The 24,110-nt window shown below is 37.8% G+C and overlaps 1 protein-coding gene and 1 long non-coding RNA gene across 6 annotated transcripts in view; both read right to left on the bottom strand.

Moving 5' to 3' along the window:
• LOC115948358 overlaps positions 1–16,730 on the bottom strand; it is a 20,828-nt gene extending 4,098 nt beyond the window's left edge. Inside the window, exon 1 of the long non-coding RNA XR_004082174.1 lies at positions 16,228–16,730. This is a non-coding gene — a long non-coding RNA (uncharacterized LOC115948358). The remainder of the gene's footprint in view (positions 1–16,227) is intronic.
• Positions 1–24,110, bottom strand: part of MID1 (midline 1) — a 257,614-nt gene that overhangs the window by 85,666 nt on the left and 147,838 nt on the right. The window lies entirely within an intron of this gene.

The following is a 24,110-nucleotide window of genomic DNA, read 5'->3' as shown; positions in this document are numbered from 1 at the left end:
TATTTATTTGGAAAATGGCAGCACTGAGACAATGACAAGATCAAGGGAGAAGCAGCAGCGAACTATCACCATATAGGCTGTTCAAAGGAATCCTGGGAAGATGAAACTCAGGGAACATCAAAACAGAAAGATTCTAAAGTGATGGCATAGTAACATGGCTGAGTCAATGCCTGGGATAGGCAATTTTGACAGTAGTACCTTGGACAATGAGGAACAAAATGAGCTGAGAACCAAATTCATGAGGAGGCAAGTGTAGGAGCCTATATGGGGAATGATCAGCATATAGACAAGCAAGAACTTGAGCATGTGAGCCCCTGCATGAGAAAATGAAAGGCTAAAGATACAAAAAAAAGTCAGTCTGTCTGAAAATATTGTTTTAGATAGACACATATATATTCATACACAAATATATAATAATATATCCATCTGTGTATGTCTATACATCTATACAGACACATACACAGACACTTGCCAGTGTCAAGTCAGAAATATCTTGACAAAATGAAAAAACTTCTGGGAATGTCTCATTCTATGGATGTCCCATCCTTTCAAGTGTTCAAGGCCAGGCTGGATGGGGTACTGAGCAACCTGATCTGATTGGGAGGCATCCCTGCCCATGGTGGGGATCAGAGGGTTAGGTCCTTTCAAACTCAAGCCCTCTTGTGATTCCACGAATGCAGATTGTTCTGCCCATGTGGCTGCCTGTTTTACTGCAGATTGCAGTAATTTTTATTTTTGTTCCAAGCTGTGTTTGTTTCTCCCCAGCTCTTTTGCCTTAGACCTTGCTCCTGACTGATCTCAACTGCAATAAGCTGAAGCCAAGCATGCTGATGAGAAGCACAGCCTAAGTGTATGGGATGCTGAGATGTGACTCTCAGGGAGAGATGTCAAGCCTCCCAAATGTCAGTAAAGGTCATAGTGTCAAAAATTTTAAAAATTAGTTTCTTAGATGCACATTCTTTGAGGGGAAGTTTTAAAGAGTAGTAGACAGATGGGGCAAGGAAACAGTTGTCATTGCTGAGGAAGGAAGCCCATGTGGTTTAAAGAACAAAAGAAAGTGTGGGAGCACAGGGAGGGAAATGAGTATGAGAGAAACCACAGCTGGCTGAATGTATTCCAGCAAAAAATGAATGAACATTGTAGGGCTTCATAAGAATGATGGTAGAAAGGTAATTGAATTAACTGAACACAATGGTCAGAAACTTCATAGGGTAAGCAAAAAGTAGGCTTTAGCTTTTACATTTTCTATTGGCCCCAGGATGACTCTTTTGCACATGTACAAGGAGCTATGCTTCCTTTCCTGAATTGCAGTGCAACTTTTTTATCATGTATGAATATAGTAGTGTGAGAGATCCATGTTCCACCTGTGATTTCAGTGGCTACAAATAGTTATAGATTGAGCACCTAGTGTACAAAACATATACTTGAACTTTGGTATTCCATATTACTGATTGGAACAAGTTTCCTTCAATGTCAGTTCAGAATGCACCTGTAACAGGAGCATGCAGTTCCCCAGTCCTTCACAAAATGCCCCATTATATATATATATATATATATATATATATATATATGTATGTGTTCACTGACAGAAACGGTTGTGAACTTCTGAACTTCCAACAAAAGAGTTCTCCCTAATCATTATTGAAGAATACAAAGGTTAATCTGGATCCCCTTTTTCTCTCAAGAAACTTGTCTTTCCGCAGAAATGTTATTAAAAATGGACCATACCTGGAAGAAAAAAAATTGCAACTCCCAGCATACAAAAAAACCTGCAATAGAAAGTTCATGCTCAAATTTCTAGTTGTCCCTGCTTCCAGTCCCACACAGGATCCTATCACCTTGATATCTACACATGTCTGTAATAACACTTCTGTAAAGATAGGTAAGATTCACCTTTGGACTCTTTTCTTAGCAGCACAGATTGGAATACATTAATTAAGAAAAAATAAATCCGCTAAAAAACCACAAGTTGTCTGTATTTGGAAGTTACACTGGAATGGAAATTGAAACTTTGTGACCTAATACTGTGTTTAAGTGACAGGAGACTCAGTTGCTGGGTCTGAAATAATAAAAAAAAAACTGTTGAAGTGAATTGCAGCATTAAAAGTGGACCTGTGCCCAGACATCAGAATATATTTCACTTAAAGGTTTTGGGCTTTTTTTTTTTTGTTTTTAAGGTGTTGGGTTTTGGTTTTTCTTAGGCTGAAAAATGAAATAATAAAAGATAATTAACTGAATATTAAGAGTAAGAATGGCAGAACATCATCCAATTTTATTTCACTCAGTCTTAGCTTTGTTTTAAATAAAGTAATTTAATAATGAATTCCTAATATAATATAAATAATAACTGTTTCCAATGCTTATCTCGTGTTCTTTACGAAAATAAAAGAATACAAAATTACTATCATTGTCTCCTGATGTTTTTGGCTCTTGATCAAAGATAAACCTAATCTGATCTGCCTGTGCCCTATCTTGAGATTTTCTACTGGGAGTTGCACTGCAGCATTCATCATTTATAAAGTTTCAGGTTGCTCTTTTTGTTCTAGTAAGGCATAATGCTTTGTCAAACTTCTAAGATATTTCTATCTAACATAATTAAAAATAAAGCATTTGTCCAGCTTCTCTGTTTGAAATAAACACTGAACCCTTTGGAATAAAACAGGTGATCAAAGTCCGAAACCTAGACAGGAACCCAGAAATTTTTTTTCATTTACTTGAGGCAGCATTGTGTACTAGCTGGATATCAGCACAATATTTCTACTTGACAGAAGAAAAAACCCTGGGTTCCATCTCAAGATTTGGCAACCACAGTGGATGACACAAACACAATGCTTTCTGTTCTTGCTTTAAACTAAGGGTAAGGTCAAAAAACTGTGGGAGTAGATTTGGTTTTGAAGTGCTTCAAGGAGAGAGCACAATAGAAGTCATGAAAGAACATTTGTGGTCATTCTGCAGTGTCACGTTGCTTTCGCTTCACTCTGTGGTTTTCTTTCAAGTTCCAACAAAGCTCTTCTCTCATGCTGCCTAAGTTCTGCTAGCACCTTAATTCAAAAGTTTAGATAGATAATCTAGCTTAAAAAGCTCAGAAAAAGTCAAGAAAGGCTGTAGCTGTCATAATGTTTAAAGTAATTTTCACTCTCCAAAATTCTCCAAGAGTAATGCTAACCCAGTGAGTGAAAGAGTTGATTTTCAGGTCCAATCCAGGAAGCAGTACAAATCCCGTGTCATCTCTGTGATCGCTGCTGCAAGTTTTGATGGTGACTTACAGGAATAAATAGTCCCAGCTAGAAGTAACAGGCTCCATCTCTGTTTTTCAGGTTGTTTATAAATTTGAGACACGCTACACTCCTACTTTGCAAGGATGACTTACAAGACACAAAAGTGCTACCTGTAATACCGTAAAGGGATCCTGGTCCAGGCAATTATTAAAACTCACTATTTTTTAAATTTAAAATTAATATACCAAGACATTTAAATGATGAAAAAATAGACTCTTGTCTTCTTCATTTTTCACATAAATTTGTCCTCCTTAATGCAGCCCTCTTCTTAAAAGAGTATGTTCTTTTCTTCCTAACGTGCATAAGTAGGTTTGTTATCTGGAGGAAAATATGCCAAAGAGAAAGGCATGCTTTCAGTTTGTTGTTTCTTGTACTGTGGTAAAAAGTGCTGGATGGAGACATTCCTGGAAAATATTACTGTTTAACACTTTATTTAGCGCTTTGAAATGGTAGTCCTGAACTCTATCCCATAAATCCTCATATGTGTGATCCTTACTCCTGCAAGTAGTACAGCTGGACAGAGAAACAGATCACTATTTACCATATATTTGCATTACATGCGGCTGATAAACTATATTGTTTTTAACTATTTGTGCCTCTTCCTTAAAAGCTTTGACATAACATGCTCAGTTCCATTCTAAACGGTACCACAAAACACAGGATAACTTTTATTTGCAAGCAACATGCATTGAACTGCAGTGATCTCTTCCAGGTCAGGGTCCCATCACAGTTATCTCACCTCGTGGAACCTAAGCATATTGAAGGGTCAAGTTATCCATAAGTGATGAAAAAACAGTTCCCCATTATCCCTAGCCTAGGGCAACAAACAGATAAATACCATAAATTATCCAATGCATTTATGAAAGAAGTTTATTTTTTGAACACATAACCTTTTTTTTCAACCTTTTAATCCTGATAGCTTTCACACTGTAAAAGTGCAGTATAAAGTTATATGTAAATTAATTATGAACTTATCAAATAAACACTGCAACTAAACATCTGTCTTTAAGAGTCTCAAAGCAGAGATCTTCCACATTACAGAATGACGGTCACAGAATCAGAGAGTGGTTTGAAGGGACCTTGTTCCATCCTCCCTGCCATGGGCAGGAACATCTTCCACTAGACCATGCTGCTCAAAGTCCTGTCTAACCTGGCTTTGAATACTTCCAGCAATGCAGCATCCACGATTTCTGTGGGCAACAACTTCCAGTGTCTCAGCAACCTCATGTAAAATAACTTTTTCCTAATATCTAAGCTAAACCTACTCTTAGTTTAAAGCCATTTCCCTTTGCCCTATCACTAGACACACTGGTAAAAGTCCCTCTCCAGCTTTCCTGTAGGTCGCATTAGGTACTGGAAGGCTGCTGTAAGGTCTACCCAGAGCTTTCTCTTCTCCAGGCTGAGCAGCCCCAGTTCTCTCAGCCTGTCTGCATAGCTGAGGTGCTCCAGCCCTCTGACCATTTTTGTGATCCCCTCTGGGCCCACTCCAGCTGGTCCTGGCTGGTACCAGTGTAGAACACCAGCAGCAGGTCAGCGGGCTGTACAAGGGTTGTCAGTCTGTCAGTGACACCCATGACACAAATCCTGCTAAGCAGCACTTCTCTCTTGAGCACATGGGTGCCTCCATGTATACCTGGTAGAAGAGTCACCCACTGCTCTCACCAGTTCCCCTTTCTCAGCTGCACAGGTTGTTACACAGGGAGCAGATGGAGCTGCCTTACTCGGTTCCAGCAGCAATCCTGATCTGACCAGTCTTTCATCTTCACTCTCCAGAGCAGTGAAGTGGTTCTGTGATGGCACCTCAGCCTTCAGGGGAAGTGTCATCCTCCTGCAGGTCCTTGCCTGTCCAAACTTCCATTCTTCTTCATTACTGCCCTCCTCTCTCTGTGTGCTGGTAGGGGAGCTCTTGCCTGTTTGACCATGGGCTGTGGGTCCCTGCAGACTGTGCCTGGAACCAGCTGCCTAATTCGTTCCCAGTGTCCCCAACATTGTGCAGCCTTCATTCCATTTCTGCAGCTCATCCACCAACCCCAAAAGCATCGGGTACAGATACTGCAATCTCCACTAAAAACTGATGATAAAAACTGAATTGTATTTTAAGAGGTTATAGCCAGAGTAGAAAAATCAAGGGTGGTATTAGTTCTGATTCCCTAAACATAACCCACAGCATTTACAGTAAGATTTAATTTGGTGATTTTGGATAATTTTTTTTTAGGTTAACGAAAGTAATTTGAAAGTTTCTCACTCAATGACACGTCTATATTCCCTGAGTTCTTCAGTGGATTTCCGAGATGTAAACACATTTTACACCCAGAGATACGTCACAGACTGAAAGGTGTACTGAGCTGAGGTAGATGTCTCCTGCCGTACTCTTGGGGCTAAAACAGCACAGGAAGCATGGTACTGCCAGTGAACTGACTTTAGATTTGACCTACAGAGGCAGGTCTCTGTGGGGTAATGTTAAGCAATTCACTATAGGCTCATTGAATCCTGGTGTCTCTTGCAAACAAAGCTGTCAAACTGCAAAGGTGCTTTGTGAAATCACCTACTGTACATCAGACACCGAACTGAGACTCCAGTTTTCATCCTCCGCCAAGTTCTCAGACACGAACAGCTCATGTGTAACTTCACTAAAGACCTTTTTTTTGGACAGCAGGACAGACTCAGATTGTCACTGAAAGTAAAAGGTTTACAAAACTTCTATTAGACATTAATTCTAGCCTGGGGGTCTTTAGCTCTTGAATGACACAAAAAAAATATGGCAAAGACACAAAACCACTTTACATAATGACAGTTCCATATCTTATAAGCAAAAGGGCATTCTGCTAAAGGGCAAGTTCCTGCTCCCATTTAAGTGAACAGCACAGTTTCCATGAACAAGACTGGGGCCTTTATACAGCTTTTATTTACCTTTTCTTCCATATTTTGTAGTCTGGTTTTCATTCTTTCCTATCTTTCTCTCTTTTATATTTTTTACAAACTAACTGAGCAAAATATAAGTCCTGAAATACTTTTAAATTACAGTAAAACAAGACTTTTCACTAATTATTTTATATGTCTTAAAAATAAATAGCCCTTCAGAAAAATTATACGCAAGTTAGAGACATCAACAGCAGGACAATGAAACCTGATGTTTTCCAGATAAAAGGTCAATAAATAACTAATATGCCCACCAAATATCTGCCTCAGAAGCATCTTATTATTATAACTTATTATATCTTATTATTAAGCATCTGTATTAGAACCAGGAATTTCTGAAACATAGCGATTACTGTCTTTTCACATGAAATTTGAAAGTAAAAAATGCATTAGGATGCTCAAAAGAAATGCATAAATATATACTGTAAAACCTAAAGTACTTGAGCTTTTTTATCTTAACTCAGGAGGAAAGCATACAGTTTCAGAAGGAAAAAAAAAATAGTTTTAAAGAGACATCAGTCCTTGTTCTTTAAAGTAGACAGTAACTATATGGTGTCTCTTATAACTCAGTGACCAGATATAATAAGTCATTCCAGAAATTCAAATTCCTATTGAAATAGTGTTGCATAAATTGGAAACATAAGCAGGAAGACAGGATGCATTTCCCAACTATTTTTACAATAGCTTGGTAGGCTACTAGTTTCTGAATAAAATAAAAAGAATGAAATGGAGAAATAAAGAATGAAATAAAGGTCATATATAAGCTTTAAATATTCACTAGAACTATTTCCTCAACAGGGCTAGTTTTTCTAGCAAAGGAACCACACAGTGTTAAGCAGTAAAGTGGACCACTTTTACTATGGAAAATCCTCATTGCAGTTACAAAGTTGGTGGTGGTTTTCTTTCCACCTCTGTCTATTGCAATATGGACAATCTGGGGGGCCAGGAGCTTGGGTTATGTAGAAGAGTTGTTGCTACACAAAATTTCCTGATGTAAAAGCTCTGAACAGTGGCTGTATATTCAATAAATCTGAAAATTTGAAGGTATATATAATTTCTGGGGCTGCAAAGGCCATGTGGGCACTGTGTGGCCCTTGCCAGGCACTTTCTGAAGGCTTATTATATAGTCAAAACTGAATATATAATATAGTTTGTATTCAGGAGGACTAGGATGTCCTGACAGCATCAGAATTCCCATGCACAGGTGAAGAGCAGCATGCACATGCCTGGGTAGTGATTGTTGGAAATCCCAAAGATATTTAGCGTTCCAGATGAAGAGCAGCCAAATTCATAAACAGTCAGATTTTCCAATTAATGAAACACTATTTTAGTAGAAATTTGAATTTCTAGAATGACTTATTATATCTGGTCACTGAGTTATAAGAGACACAATATAGCTAGTGTCTACATTAAAGCACATGAGCCATTAGAGTTACCATCTGGAAATTCTGGCCTTAAAAATTTGCACAATCCAGGAGAGGACTCACCTCTAAAACCCCAGAAAACCTGAGTATATAGGAGCTTTTTATTACAAATTTGTCAGGGCTAGAATGTGAAAAAGACATCATAATCATGAATACTGATGAAATTCAGTTAGCCAGAATCAGAGAACCACAGCAGGTTCCTTGAGCCCTGCTCACCCATGAAATCCACTTGAGCACAATGGACAAGGCTAATAGAAAATGTTCTTATGATCTGATGCAGAGTTGACCCAGAAAAAGCGCATTATTAGTATGCAAGATAAATCCAGATGAAAAGCTGAGTAAAAACTAAAACTGTAGCTTGCTCATCAGTAAGAAGTTCCACTTACACTAGTAAGGTGTTGTTTTGCAGAAAGGGGTAAGTCCCATCCACTGTCTATTAGAGTATCAGTATCTCACGAAAAGTGTTAACTTACAACAGAAGATCCCTCATTGGGGATTGACCTCTGACTCACACACTATAACTATGGAATACAGAATTTTAAATTGCCCATTCTAACTTTATTCTTTATTTCTAGATCAAAATTTTGCTACTGCAAATTTCTACTTCAGTAAGAAAAAAACCCGGAAAACAACATTTTAGACAGAAGTCATTGTAGAATTTAAACTCCATTGCTTCTCAGAAGGAGATGTTTATTATGATAGCAGTTAGTTTAAATGAAGATAAATCAACCAAAAGCTTGAACTAATCGGAAACACAACTTTTTTCATACTGCTTATTATTTGGGTAATTTTAATTCCCAGGGCTTTACTCTATGGTATGGTGTTCAGACCTCTATGCTTCTTCATTTTAGCTACAATGAAAGTGAAAACACAGAGAAGAACCCTTGGCATTTGGCATGTTCTAAAGCTATCAAAAATCAGTGGTTGGGAATCAGCCTTTTCCCAAGGCATGACAGTACTTACTGCCATTTCTTGATTCTTCTGAAAACCTTAGCATCCAAAAATCTCCCTCTCCTCTACTATGTTGAGGGACCTGGTAATGTGTTCCACAGGACTTGGCAGCATCTCTCTGGTCCCTTCTGGTGCTTAACTGCATGCTGCCCTGCGGTGTCCGAATCAGAGACACATCAGGCTCCATGGCTCACTTCCAGTGGAGAGGCCTTTGAGCAATTCAGACCTTCTTTAGTGTGTGGTTCACAAACAACAGAAGCCCTTCAGAGCTCTGAGGCTGAAATAATGCTCACAGGGATGAGTTGCTAATAGAGTTTCCTAATGTCTGTAGTACAAACCAGCCAAAAGCAGCCATGTACTTCTGTAAAGAAAACCTGCCTTACATGAACTTATATAACATTGCTGTGTTGCTGGTGGTATGCAAAAAATAACAATGAAATATTTCCTTCTTCTTTCTCCAGTTACTATTAATTTGTAGTGCCAAAATCTAGAATCCAAAGATCAGAGTGATAACTCAAGCAAACGCTAAAAACGCTGAAAGAACAGCACAAAGTTATTTTCTGCAAACTCTGTGGGAAGCTTCTAAACCTGAGATTTAACCTTAGGATTTGCAAAATTACACAAAAATGATTTAAATAGCTCTGTTTAAGGAACTTGGCCCAATAGCATTGTGACTAAATTACAGTCGGTCAGTTGATTAGAGACAGAGTTATCCAGAAATGACTGGATTTGGGGACCACAAAAATCCAGCCACAGCAGCTGGGCCGGAATAGGCCAAACTTTGACCATTGCTCTTTAGCAATAAGTGTCCTGATTAATGATCTTTGAATGTCAACAGCTGGGATCAGATGGAACACAAGCAAAAGTAAGCTATGGATATGAGGAAACAAGGAGGGAATGTTGCAGAGATATTACAGTGATCAAAACTGGACTGACCACAAATCCCAAACCGGGCTGCGAGAACAAAAGAGCATTTTAATGGGTGGAAATTATTTGCAATATATTATTCTCCTCACATAATAAAGAGGAAATATCTTTTTTTTCCTTTTACTGTTGTCTTATATATTGGATTGAAACACTTCCTTCTGGTCCTCTCTGCCAAATCTCAGTATCAGAGGAAATATCAGCTCACTATTGTTACTATATAAATTAGTTGAACTTCATCTAAGACCAGTCTGTAGAACTACTGTGCCAAAAAGGAAAAAAAAAGTATTTTCTTAACTCACTACATCTCTTTTTTAAATAAACCTGCACAGAAAATGAGATGCATTTGGAGACTGTAAGGGGCTATAAAATGCTAAAGAAGGCAGTACAGAGAAAGCAGCTTCTGCAGGTGTCTAAGCTCCACATGGGCCAGACACAGTCTTTGTCATACTGGATATTACCTGATTCTGCACTACGTAAGGCTGTGACTGTAACTGATTTTCTGGGTCAGCAGCCAATCTGAAATACTGGAGACAAAACGTGGCTGTTTCTTTGGTCCCTGCTCTAGACTGGGAAACGAACAACCTTGACCCGGGGTTCCCATTTCTCTGGGAGAGAATGAATATCCAGGCTCTGTGGACAACCAAGCCAGGAGGGCAAAGATGGGCAATGATGTTAAAGCTGTGCCAGCAGCAGTGTGAGCGGCAAGGCTGTGTGCTGCAGGGATTTTTGGGCCGAAGCAGCTCAGACAGCAGGCTGAGAACTACAGAGCCCACTACCTCTGCCTGGCTGGGCCCAAGACATGGGGCCAGAAACAAGAACAGCTCAATCCAAATTTCCTCCAACTTCCTCCTCAGAGACATTGTCCTTTTGTAGAGGGAGGTGCTGTTTCCAAGGCCCTCATGATGAGATTAAAAACCAAATTCCATAATCCCCGAGTTAGTGGACAAAAGAGGGGTAACATGATTAGAGTTTACGTCCAGGCTACTTTTTCCTTACCTCAAACAAATTCTGCCATTCTACTAAAAAGTGGAAACAGCTTTAGGATCAAAACTCCATTTGTGATGAATTTGCAGTCACTAAAATGTTACCCAACTCTGTTTACTAAATTGCAGGATAAGGCCAGTCTGATCTTTCCATTAAGTTGAAGATTATGCCAGCATTTTCTCAGTGACTTTTCAGAGCTTTACAGCCGCCAAATAATCTGACCAAAGAGGCCAAAGCTGAAGTCATCAAGAAGTAATTTGAAAAAAATCACAGTGAAGTTGTTAAGCAACTGCAACAGCATTTTTGGGGGTATGGCACAGGATAGAGGCATTTAATTGTCTCCAGCAATGATGGCATTGCATATGAAATCCAGGATAACTGTAAAGCTTATTGTGAGCTGAGAAAATTTGGCAACAAATTATTTCAGCCTCTCACTAAGACTGCCAACACTGTGTCATTTGACAAACCTCTAAGAAGACATGAATATTTGTTTTTCTAGATCTGATAGAGCTTTGGGTTTCCAAAGCTACATAAACAAAAGAAACTCATGAAATCCATGACGAATCTACAAATCCCACCCTGCCTATTTCTCTTGAACTTCCCTTTGTGGCAGTTCAAACTCAGGAGACATCAGTGTGTTGCTAGAGTAGATTTATGTTTCTGGAACACTCACCAGAGGTGGAACGTAAGTTACCTCTGATAACTATTTTCTGTTTCCATACAAAAGGTTGTTCATTGGTCAATACTGAGCAAAAGAAGGATACAGAAGAACCATTTTTTCTTCAAGTCCCACAATACAGTCTTTCTCCAAGTATATACATATAATAGGAATTCCCACCTAACTTTGAACTATTTCCTCTTAGTATTTTTAATGTTCTTTCCACATCAAAGTTGTTAAGTTATTCTGGGAACTTTACCATTGAACATGTCGATCTTTAATCTCAACATTTTCTTTCTATCTTTAGCAAATTATTTATTTTGGTTTTCATCAAAACAATGAAATTTCTGTTTGTCCCTTTCCCCAAGCCCCTTTTTCAATTAGTTCTGCTGGCAGCTGTTGCTTCTGCAAATTTGCCAGTGACTGCTATGCATTAAGAAATAAAAAAGAAAAAAGAAAACACCACTTCCCCCCCTCAAATAAAAAAAAAAGAAAAAGAAGGACTCTGCTTCATCTGATCGGCTGTCCCTGAGCTGAAGTGTAGGGACATATAATGTTAAATATTGATGGATATCCAATTATGAAGCCATAATAGTGAATATTCATATTGGAAACACAACCCCATGAGATTTTCTTAGCCTATAAAGGAACACAAACATTGTTGTTAAACTAAAGTATGCTCTAAGCTGCAATATTTTATATAGGCTTGATTAGAATGGGCATACTAAGGTTTATTAAGCATAAATTTTAAAAGGCTCGGATATGGCCAAAATGCAAATTTCTCTCTTGTGAAATTAGAATTTAATTTGAGTTCACTTTTAAAACAAATTAGAAACATAACCTGCTTTTTTATGAGACTGGGTGACCCCAGTTTTAGTTTTGTAATCACAAAAATGATCATGGCAGTCACTTCATCACAACTCTCAGCACTTTATTGGCAGTTTGTTTGATCTTGAACAGCCTTAGCAAGGACAATGGTGTGTTCATCACAGAAGTTTTCACAGTTGTTTGAGTTGTGTGTTGGATCTCCCTGTGCCAGCGCAGGTCCTGACAGCTCTGGGAAACTCATCATGCAAGAAGCCAACCTTGCTGCTTTCCCCCAGCTGGAGGAGGTGGCTGCAGTTACAGTCAAGCATCCACACAGCCCTGACAGAAGAGGAGGGGCAACGTTCCAGTGTTTTTGTAAGGGAGCAGGCAGGGGGACGAGTCAGCTCTGGGCATGAGGCTGCAGAGCTGCCCTTCTCTGATCAGGGGTTGTGACTCCTCTGACCCTGGTGGTGGCAAAGCTGTGGCTCCTGTAGGCTCCCTGTGGTGGGCCCTCTTTCCTTGTTGACCTTGTCACTGCACAGAGTGGTGAAGAATTTTTCTGATGTAATATATTCAAGTTTTCTCATCCTGTCCTCCCCTTGCCATCCCAACAGGCTTTCCAGCATGGCTTGGATTAGCCTTAAGTTCTTGTGGTTTCTTGTTTCAGATTTTGGTCTGGCCATTTGTCATCCTGGTTCTGTTTCTCCTCTCTCTGTTCTTAGAATGACAGAATACAGGATCACCTCTTTGGATAAGATTATAAATGCTTTGCTGTCGAATTGCCAGTAATGAGTCTCTGCCAAATTTATACTCTAAAATTCCCCAAGCAGCAATTTAATTACATTATTTTGGATACAGCACCATAGCAGCTGCATTCATTTGATGAGGATTCATTATGGCTTATGGTGAAAACAATAGCAAATTAGCTCTGGTGTGTTCTGGAATTTGCTCTTTATTTAGTTTAGAATAACCCTGTTTTAGTGAGCATGAATCCCAAGCCCATATATCCTGCAGTCTGTAAGAAAGTGGCAAAGCTCTGACAAAAGTTTTTAAAAATCAGATATATCTACACCTGTTGCAGCTCAGCTGCGGAACTCCTGCTGGCTTGTGGTTAAAAGGGAATTACCAGACAGATCCATTTCACTATGTTTCAAAGAATATTACAGGACTATTTCCAGTCATGTGTATAAATCAAAATAAATACATAAATAAAAAATCTTCAGTCTTGCCCATATTTTTCATTGATGAATCTTTTCTGCAGAAAAGTATTATATCCCTACCAGAAATCTAGTATGGGTTCTCAAGGAAATCGAAACCAAATGACTTCTACAACTACTTCCAAGCTCAAACCTAAGCCAGCTTTATGAAGTATTTGTTTAACATTTTTTAAAGTCTCTGGAGGATTTATAGTAAGTTAGAAGTGACATGATGCCTAATCATAGAGCAAAATAGACAGCTACAGTGTAAAAACCTCCGAAGATCAAATCTGTGCTCCTACCACTATTCTAACTAAAAGCCACAGCTTCACACTAGAAGTTTTTGCCCCAACAGCATGTGAGGGGCATAACTCCCACAGGAAATCTGTCTTTCTATAGATATAGTTCTAATACCACTTTCGGATCTCCAGTTTATTTTGATTTCTTTATTGATACTGGTAATTTTAATGGTAAAAATAATTTTTGGCCATTTAAGAACACAAGGAAAAAAGTTTTTTTTCAGCTTTCTTAAAATTCTGTCACATTTGTACATCCTAACCAGTCTGTGCTGATAAAGGGAACAACCCTTAACAGAGCTGGACATAGAGAAATTGCCATATCCCCTTTTGTTATACTCTGTTAAGGGCTGTAGGTGGAATTGCCTCTCCTTCCTTAGGATAATATTTAAAGTTCATTCAATCACTTTCCTTCCTGTCCTAATCTGTCAGATCCTTGTCTTTACTATGTACCGCAACCAGACTAAATCTGACCCATCATTGCTTAATTTCAACTTGGTAGACACCTAGGAAATTATTCACTTTTTGTGCAGAGATGTGGGGTTTTTTTTGCTCTTGAGAGCTGGCATAGCAAGGGTGGGATTGAGCAGGCGGGGCATAGGAGGCAGGGATGAACTGCTACAGGGAGGGGAAATTGGTGGATGCACAGGAACCAGCCATCAAATTGTTACAGCTACAGGGAATTATATTTAAGGCAACTAATTTGTGCATCTACTATCAGCATTTAGGGCAGCAGTCTTCCTAGAGTACACTTGTGCAGTCCCTGGAGACTGCTGGGTGCCTGAAGAGGGAGGAAAAGGACCAGCCTCAGTGCTCCCACACCAGCTGTGCCTGCTCCCCTGCACCACTGGGGCTGCTCATGGACAGCAGAAAATGCAGGGAATCAGTTCACCAAAGGCTGTACAGCTACTGGAGCTGCTCCAGTGGGATGATAGCAGCATGCACAGAAGACAGGGAGAGCAACATCATCAGAAAGAACAATTTTTGGTGCAAGCAGGCTTGTTAAATTAGTTCTGCTATCTCATAATGTACCTTCAGTGCTAAGAGTATAAGTAACAAAAATCCTAAATTGTTAGTGATAAACAAACAAACAATAAATAATAATTTTAAAATCCCATAACATTTGTTGAAGCAATGTGGGATTTTGGTGGTCTGCCTGAGGCCAGAATTTGATATATACTATAAACATAATATAAAGCAAAAATAGTAATAGAGCCAAATTTTTAAGACTGAACAGTATTCCACTACCAAAGTGATACCGCTTCACAACACTAGAAAAGAATTACATGAGTTCTGAATCCTAAACAAGAATACTGAAATTATATATGTAATGTATTAGAAAACAAAACACCAAAGCTTCAAAAACCAAAGCTTCTCTTGTACCTGGCACGCCCAGTTTAAAACAGCTTCCCATTATGGAAGCACTTAGCTTCTTGGGGGTTTATGACAGACTTCCCTTATGAATTTTTCTGTAGAAATAGTGACTCAGAGGGAGCAGCCTGGAGACAGACAGCTTCCAAGATTGGATATTTATTTGCCTGACCTTGCAGACCTCCTCGGGAAGGAAATGAGTTCCTCTAAGGAAAGCACATGACAGCAGACTCAGCCTGTTCTGCAAGCAGGAGTCATTCAGTGAGGCACTCCAGTCTGGAACTGCAGGGTGAACCAGGGTTCCTACCATGCCTACAACATGACAGAAAAAAAACCCCAAACCAAACTACATGAACAAACAAGCATTCCCCTCTTTACTTCTGTTGTTTCCTTCCTTAACGTGACAGTTCCATCGCAAACTATAATCAGAATCATTACAAAATAAGCTCTCCCGCATCTGAGTTTGTAACTTGTGACAATCATTTACCTGTAACACAACAATTTACTTGTACTCCTATACAGCACTCAACTCTGCACAAAATAGGTGCAAAAACTAGACTAAAATAAATTCCTAATTTATTCAAAATTATTTTAATATTTATCTGAAGCTTTTCCCGTTGAAATGAAATATTATGAGATTTTATAGTAGAACTCCAATTTGGTTTTATTTGCTGGTTTTTTTTTTAATTTTTCCTTAAGTGTAATAATGACTTATTTGACAGAAAAATTACATTGCCTTCAAGTGAGAGGATACTAAATTATTTACGCAGAGCAAGAACCCATTTAAAACTACTCAAAATTCAGAATTCATTTAAGTGTTTTTCATTTTTTCAGAAAAATGTTTAGTAGCTTGCCATTCTTTTTACCCAACCTCTTCTAACAAAAGAGAGGTAGTTTTACTCAGAGTAATTAACTGCATGTTCAGGCAAACAATTTCAAAGTATGAATAAAGCTGGAAGTAAGTAATCACGGATATTAATGGGGTAAAAAAAGGTTCCTCTGATAGTATTCTTACCCCAAAAGTATTGCAGTAATTAAATGCATTCTGCCTATATAAGAATTTTAGTGCATCAAAATTTCAGAAGTGTGTGTCTACCAAGTCTGAAAAGAAAGCTAGTTCAGCAGAGGCAAAAAAAGGGCAAAACCACAAAAAGGCTTCATGGTGCTGCTCTGTTTGGTGGATTTGACTGGAAAGGTCAGGTTTTCCTCAAGAGTGATCATAAGCAATGCTCAAAAGAGGGTGAAAACATTTTTGTATGGCTAATAGAATGCCCTTTCCCCCATAAGCTCCAGCATATTTTTGAAGTTAAAGGTTGTAATCAAAGGCAGGGCCAAGAACAATGTTTGGCCATACTTAAGGGGTACAGGCAAGAAAAGACTCAAGAGCCACTTAAATTCACCCAAAGTTTGCATGACCTCAGATGCCATGAGGCATCTCATGGGTCCTCTTGGTAAGTGGGCACCTTATTGACCCTTGGGCTGAAGAAGGGCCTCAATGCAGGAGCCTCTCACGCAACAGATTTTTCAATGTAGTTGACAGGAGTTCTATTTTAAAATGAGATGAGCTGTGCCAGTCTTGCAACAGCAAGCACATACAAAGCAAATGCAGCTCACTCTGCCAAGCTGAAGAGCACTCTGTGCAATGGGAGAGCCCCAGCACTGGTGGGGCCATCCTGGAGTCACCCACTGCCCCAGCAGCCCCCTACCTACTCAGAGGAAGCAGGCATGATCACACAGTCAGCAGGAGATCCATGACTGCTGCAAAAACACAGGAGCTTTCACTACCAAGCATTCACTTCTATCCTTCTCCTACTTATCTGTACATATATTTTCCTCCCTTTTATAGTTTACAGACTATAGTCCATTTTTTTTATATTGGGAAATGCATTGAAAAATCTATTTTTGGATTGAGAATTTTAAAGTTCTTTTTTTAAAAACTACATTCAGATATCATTTGCAGTATTTTAACAGTCACTTTAATTATTCCTTTGAAGGGATTTCTTGCATGGATGCGTTCCAAGTCTTTGGACAAGAAATAAAATATTTTAAATTTTTAAAATACCTATTCAGATGAACCTTCATTCATACACAGATCAGAATATTCTCTTCTCTTTAGTAATTTATTATTAGGATAGATATTGCTCAAATTCAGTTTGAATAAGTTATAATCTCCCTCTGCTGCTCTCATAATTTAGAAATAAGTTTTGCACATGCTGTCATTAGCTATAGCTTAATGAATCTGCTTAATGCTTCTACCACAAGACACACATGTTGTGAACAGTTGCTCATCTTTAATCTCTTTCAAAGTTTACAGTATCCTAACAAATAAAACTTGGGTTTATAGTCTCACATTTCAGAATAGTCAGGATATCTCTAAAAACGCAGATGCATTTTGCAGGGAAGGCTACTGAAGTGTGGGAACCTATGTAAGTTCCAGCTGCTCTTGGAGCAAAGCTCTGGGTGCTTACCAAGGGAGTATTAACCTTTATAAGACAGGTCCAACACAGCAACACACCTCTTTCTTTTTTACTTCCTCACAGGAAGTTTTTATTTCTTTGGTAATTAATGAAAGATAACGTGTTTTCTATTTTACTTTTGTTAATTTTAACTATCAACCAGATCTACATGTAGGAAATTTCTCTGACATTCAAACACATTACAAGCTTCAGTGGACGTTATTATTCATAGACAGCATGACATCTCAATCACCATGATCTGCATGGGGTAAATAGGAGAGTTTGAAAAGTCTTATGTTTTGTTGTATATGTGTGGATAGTTAAAAAGAAAAGAGAAAACCTGGATTATTTTAACTGGGGAAGCGCTTCTTTTTTCTTCATTTGCTTCAAATTAGCCATTGCCTTACCCAACTCTGATACTCCGAGTATGTTAAGAAATCTTTCCGTACTATCTGCTATAAGAGATGTTCCAGCTAATTTGTAGTCAAACATGTTAGTGTTTATCTTCTGAGGCAGAAACAGAAGTTTAATATCTATAAAGTACTTCAAAATGTGCATGAATTACTGGTAGAATTAGAGTGAACAATAAAAAAAAATTGCTATAGGTTTTAGTGTTTTAGGCATACCCCTGAACAAGAGATATTTGAACAATGCCATCCTGCTACAAGTAGAGGTCTACCCCCCTCCCCCACCCCCAGCCCTTCACTCAGCCTAAGAGCACATTGATGCTCCCATCTTCATCTGTCCTGGTATTAGCAATGATTTATCACCCACAACTGCTGAGCCTATGGTAAACAATGGTGAAAGAAATGATTAATGCAATATGACACTAGGAAGTAATCCCATGAAAAAGGCCACACATTTTGCTATTTATTGTAATGAGCTGATACATACTTGACATTAAAGATCTCTTCTCATTGTACAATGATGTTATTTTCCTTTTATTTTGAATAAACCTTTAAAAAATAATTTGCTATCAAACCCAAAGTGTCATTAAGAAATTAAACCTGAAACACTTATAAGACAGAAGAAAATCTGTTTCTCAGAGGATATAAGAGATTCTCTCATTTTTTATTTTTTTTTTCAAATTTAGGGTGTGTAGATGTCAGTCAATTAAGAGTATTGTTATAGAATTAACTAATATCAGTTTCAACACTAAAAGCCATTCATTAGACTGGCACATAAGGAAGGACATACAGAGCCAGAAATTGCAGTGGCACCTCTTCTCTTGGATGAAGAGCAGAAGAATCCAGGCTTTTCAACATAAGGACAAGGGGAGGTGGGGCTATTGTATTTCAAGCCAAAATAATTATATGAAATCAAGCAGTATGAAATCAACTAGCCAATATTAATTTCAAACATTCTTTTAATCTTGGCCATTACATGATGTAAACAGCTCGCCTGAATATTACTGTGACCATAAAAAGTGTCTACATACCTGTCATGCTTGCTGTTTTTTTTTGTTCTAAGGATAACTGAATGAATATTCCTTGAAGTTGGGATTACATCTCAAGTACTTGTACAAGACCTTATATTATAGGACTTTCTGTTTTAATTGAGTCTTTGGGGATTACCATAGTAAAAATAAGTAAATTATTTCTACATTTGGTAGATGTAGTTGGCAGAGATGATAGAGGAATTGTCTAAAAGTCACCAATGCCCACAGATATTTTCTTTTTTTTTAAACCCTCAAGTGTCATGTAAATCTGGAATTTTATATAGTATATTATTCTACCAAATTATCCTTGACTTTCAAACTTTCAGCATTTGTTTTCTGCAGCTACTCTTCTCTGGGCCACTAAAAGGCTATGAACAAGGCGTCTGGGGTAATTTAGAAGACCATTCTGAATATCACAACTAATTGAACAGATAAATAACAAAGGAGAAAGTTAGCCATATGCACTCTAGCTACTTTTCTCATCTGTGCTGAATTTGATTTCTCTCACGATGTAAAATGTAATTACAGGATCATACTGCTACTTTATGTTAATATGGTTAACATATTCTAAGTAATCTAAAATTGCAAAGTTTCAAAACTAAGACTGAGACTACATTTAGACAGGAAATTTTCAGTTCGCAAGAAATGCGGTTTGTGAGCATGGAAAAACCCCAAACCACTACACACTCTTGGTTTTAGTCAAACTGACAGAACTTCGTTCATCTCATAAACATAAAAATATAAGTAGCCCAATCATTCTGGAAGTGTGATAGTAATAATTGAGATGATCAAGAGAAACCATTTCTACATAACCATATGCCTGTCTATGGACTCACTGCTTTTGACTTTTTCTGACCCTCTCAGATTTTCAGTGGTCAGAATTTCAGGAAGCTCTTACGGAGAAGTCACAGTGCACGTGCAAACACAGCTGCTAGTAGGGGGCACAGAATTTTCTAAATTTTGAAAGTGCAGTCCTAGCTACTACAAAGAATCACATCTTGGCAACTAGGAACAGCTAAAAATGGATTATTCATCTTTAATGGAGGGGATCGGTAAGGTACAAAAGCAACCCAAAGGCCCAGTCTTTCAAGCACATCTGTCTGAGGCACTGAAATAACCCTATAGATGCAGCCCTTCCACCCTTGTAAATTGACATATTGCATAGGACCAACACACCACACAAATAAGAAATATCTAAGAAAGTAATGTCTGTAAAAATTAAAAAAGAAAAAGCTATCATAAAAATCAATCCTGCTGGCACCATCAAGGCTAATCATCAAGAGAGTCTGTGACATATATTACATGTTTAATAGCTAACCCAGATATTCTAAGCATTCTATTGGTGAAAACTGTTGTCATTATATTGCAAGAGTTCTATTGTCACTACATTGCAAGGGTTCCATATTGCAAGAGTTTCATACCTCCTTGATGTTTCTCGTAGGCAGCTCCTCTAAGCACTGACTCGTCCTTGCAGCAGCCAACTGACTCCAGTTCCCCTCAACCAACAAACCTACTCTTCTATAACTCTCTTCTTATTGGCTACAGCTGTGGCCCGTTAAAATCAGGCCTGGTCCCAATCTCTAATAATTGGCTCAGCTGCAACTCCTTTGATGGGGTAAGATTACTTTCTATACACCTTTATTTTCTTACATTGTATCCCTCTACAATTCCCGCTTTTTCTTTTAATTACGGAGTTGCAGCATTTCTAAAAGGACATGTTTAAATAAATGAACATTATTATATATTTCATTAAGAACTTAACAGTTATACAAATGTTCAGACAACATATTATAGTACAAATATATATATATTTCTGTGCATTGGTTCAGTTTTGCAGCTTTTCTCAGTTTACCGTACTGATCTTCAAAATCTTGTATACTCATATTTAACCAACACTAATAGCTGCAATTGATATATTTTACAAATAGTTTAATATTCAAGTCTTTTTCCCCAAATCCACGGGGTTATATAGTCAAATCCTGTATCCCCAAATCCACAGGGCTATATAGTCAAGTCCTGTTTCCCCAAATCCACAGAGTCGTATAGTTTAGTCCTTTTTCTTGAATCACATCAGGGTCACCATTTGTTGTCATTATATTTCAAGAGTTCTATTGTCATTACATTGCAAAGGTTCCATATTGCTAGAGTTTCACACCTCCTCGATGTTTCTCATAGGCAGCTCCTCTAGGCACTGACTCTTCCTTGTCCTTGCAGCAGCCAACTGACTCCCGTTCCCCTCAACTCTTTTATAACACTCTTCTTATTGGCTACAGCTGCAGCCTGTTAGAATCAGGCCTGTTCCCAATCTCTAATAATTGGCTCAGCTGCAACTCCTTAATGGGGTAAGATTACTTTCTATACTACCTTTATTTTCTTATATTGTATCCCCCTACAAAAACAGTGTACTTTCAACTAAACATTTGATCTGCAAAAGGGTAAGGATTACTTAAATAAGTGTTCTCAGAAGGTGTAAAAATAACTCAGTATAGTCACACTCTGATAAAATTAACTTTTTCTTTGCTCCTGCTTCAGTTTTCACTGGGTTGAGACAACTGGAAAATAGATTTGTAAAAGCAACATTGTAAATGAGATGTGAAAGCTGTGAAGGACAGGAATCCCCTTGCCTCAGGTTCCTGGTGCAACATATTATAGTACAAATATATATATATTTCTGTGCATTGGTTCAGTTTTGCAGCTTTTCTCAGTTTACCGTACTGATCTTCAAAATCTTGTATACTCATATTTAACCCTTCTTATTGGCTACAGCTGCAGCCTGTTAGAATCAGGCCTGTTCCCAATCTCTAATAATTGGCTCAGCTGCAACTCCTTAATGGGGTAAGATTACTTTCTATACTACCTTTATTTTCTTATATTGTATCCCCCTACAAAAACAGTGTACTTTCAACTAAACATTTGATCTGCAAAAGGGTAAGGATTACTTAAATAAGTGTTCTCAGAAGGTGTAAAAATAACTCAGTATAGTCACACTCTGATAAAATTAACTTTTTCTTTGCTCCTGCTTCAGTTTTCACTGGGTTGAGACAACTGGAAAATAGATTTGTGAAAGCAACATTGTAAATGAGATGTGAAAGCTGTGAAGGACAGGAATCCCCTTGCCTCAGGTTCCTGGTGTGGGTGTTTTCTCTCAAGGGCAAAAATGTCCTCCCAGCAAAAGACAACACTTCTTGCTGGGACAGTCAAGGGACACCCACAGAGATGGGAGTCTGGATGACTGGTTTTGGGGAGAGGTAAATACAGATGGGAGAGAAAGGGAGCACAGTCTTATCACTCATATCAGGCTTTGAGTCCCAAGTGTGCTTTAGCAACCCAACACAGCTTTCCAGTCCATGACCTTCTGCAGGAGTTTCCCTTGCCATGAACTATTCAGGCTTTCCAAATTAGTGACCATTTCTGTTTGTTATTAACCCTACGTGAGGTCCCCAGTGCTAATGACACATAGAAGTATTGTTGTTTTGATAGGAAGTGTACATTTTACTTAAGAAAGAAGGTCAAAGTAAAACATAACAGATGTACAGCTGTAAAGCCCAAAATTTGAAGGATTATACTGTGATCATTGCAAAATTTGACTGTATTGTAAGATCAGAAAAAGTAAAACAAAAAAAGATGTCATGAAAATTATTCACCATAAGACTGAGAACTAGTCCGGCTTCCCTGGAAATCAGGGTCATGAGAACAAAGATAATAATGCTGTACTATTCACAATTTTGTTTAATTCTTTCATTTTTCCTGAATGGATTAGACCTTCAACACCATCATTTCCACTAAAATTGGAGGAAATAAGTAGTATGTGGAAGACTTGCCAACTATTAAATTTTTGAAATTAAGTTTTAAAAAATTGGCTTATATTACTCAAGGAAACTTGGGCAGATAAAACCCCCTAATCTCATAGTACTTAGAACTATTGTAAAATCGTAGTTCATTATCCACAGTAATGTACATGAAGAACTTCAAAATGTGTCTAAAATAAACACATACACACACTCTCCCCTGATAAAAGACTAATTTTGATATTCTGTATTAATACTTTCTGTTATCCTTCTAAACTATGAAAAGAAATACCAAATGGAGGAAAAAGACAAAGCAGATAACACCGAGCTAAAGAGAGAATTTTCTAAAGTCTGCCTTAGTAATTATATTTCAATGTAATGAAATAAGGGTGGATGGAAAATTGTTGTACTAAAACAGCTTATTCCTACATCAATCCTCTTCCATGCAACAACTTCATATTTTTTGATCTTTGCAAATACTGAAGCATAGACAGTTACATGTAGTTTTGCAACAGCCATCTATTTCTGGGTTAAATAATTAAGTAATATCAAATAATATTCCGTAATAATCACTGTGACCATTCATCATTTTAATTTCATAAAAAATTTGTACACCGAAAAATCTATCAAACACTATCTAATCTAATAATAATATAATAATAATATGAAGCTGCATCTAATCTAATAATAATGAAAGTTCATGAGCTCTACACTTTGCCAGGTTGGATATGATGCTCTAACTATATATTAAACTTGCAGAACTGGCACTACTCTCAACCTGTTACGTAAAGGAAGGTGCCACTTATCTAAATGTTTAATAACATATACCACCATTACACCATACTGTCTTCCTATATTGACGCTGAATTGATTTTTGTGTTTTTGCTTTTATATATTCTCTTTATCCTGTACATGTATTTTTGTAGCTCTGTAGCCAATTATTCTATTCATAGCTAGCACTATACCTACTCTATTAGACAGAAAGACAAAATAAATTCCCCAGTGGCTCTAAGCCCTGGGGTCTAAATTTAGATTCTCTGGAAAGCCAAGGTTGAAACTGGCTCTCCGAGATACATTTTTATAAATAAAGTTTAGTACCTATCTAAGGTGGGGAGGAATTCAGAAAAGGGTAGAATCAGGGAAGAATTACCTCATCATTTCAGTCGCTAATTGGGGATTCTTGTCAGTTATGCTAATTTGCTAAACACATAAAAATTATATGCACTCTATGTTACATGTGCATCTTTGGTGCTTTCCATCTAGCGAGTTGTGCACCTATGGATCTACAGATCGTTAAAAAGGTAACCCCTTTTTATCTCCTAACTGGGTCTGGCTTGTGCTTTTAGGACAAGCAAAAAGGCATCCCTATCAGTTGGATTTTATTAAAATAGCTTGCATTAAATAGAAAGTTAGTAAAGTTAAGGGTCTGCAGAGAAACTGTAAATTTAGATATGAAAATATTCCGCTATTAAAAAAGATATATGCATAGAATTGTAAAAATAGAGAACAAGTAAATCTATTAATGTATAATTTTTATATATATATGACTTTTGACTTTGATTATACTTTTACTGACCTACACATATACGAAACTGTACATTTTTACTTAAAACACAG

This window comes from Geospiza fortis, unplaced genomic scaffold (assembly GCF_000277835.1).
Source record: "Geospiza fortis unplaced genomic scaffold, GeoFor_1.0 scaffold50, whole genome shotgun sequence".
NCBI lineage: Eukaryota > Metazoa > Chordata > Aves > Passeriformes > Thraupidae > Geospiza > Geospiza fortis.
The sequence above is the reverse complement of the archived record's forward strand: the minus strand, read 5'-3'. Positions and strand labels throughout refer to the sequence as shown.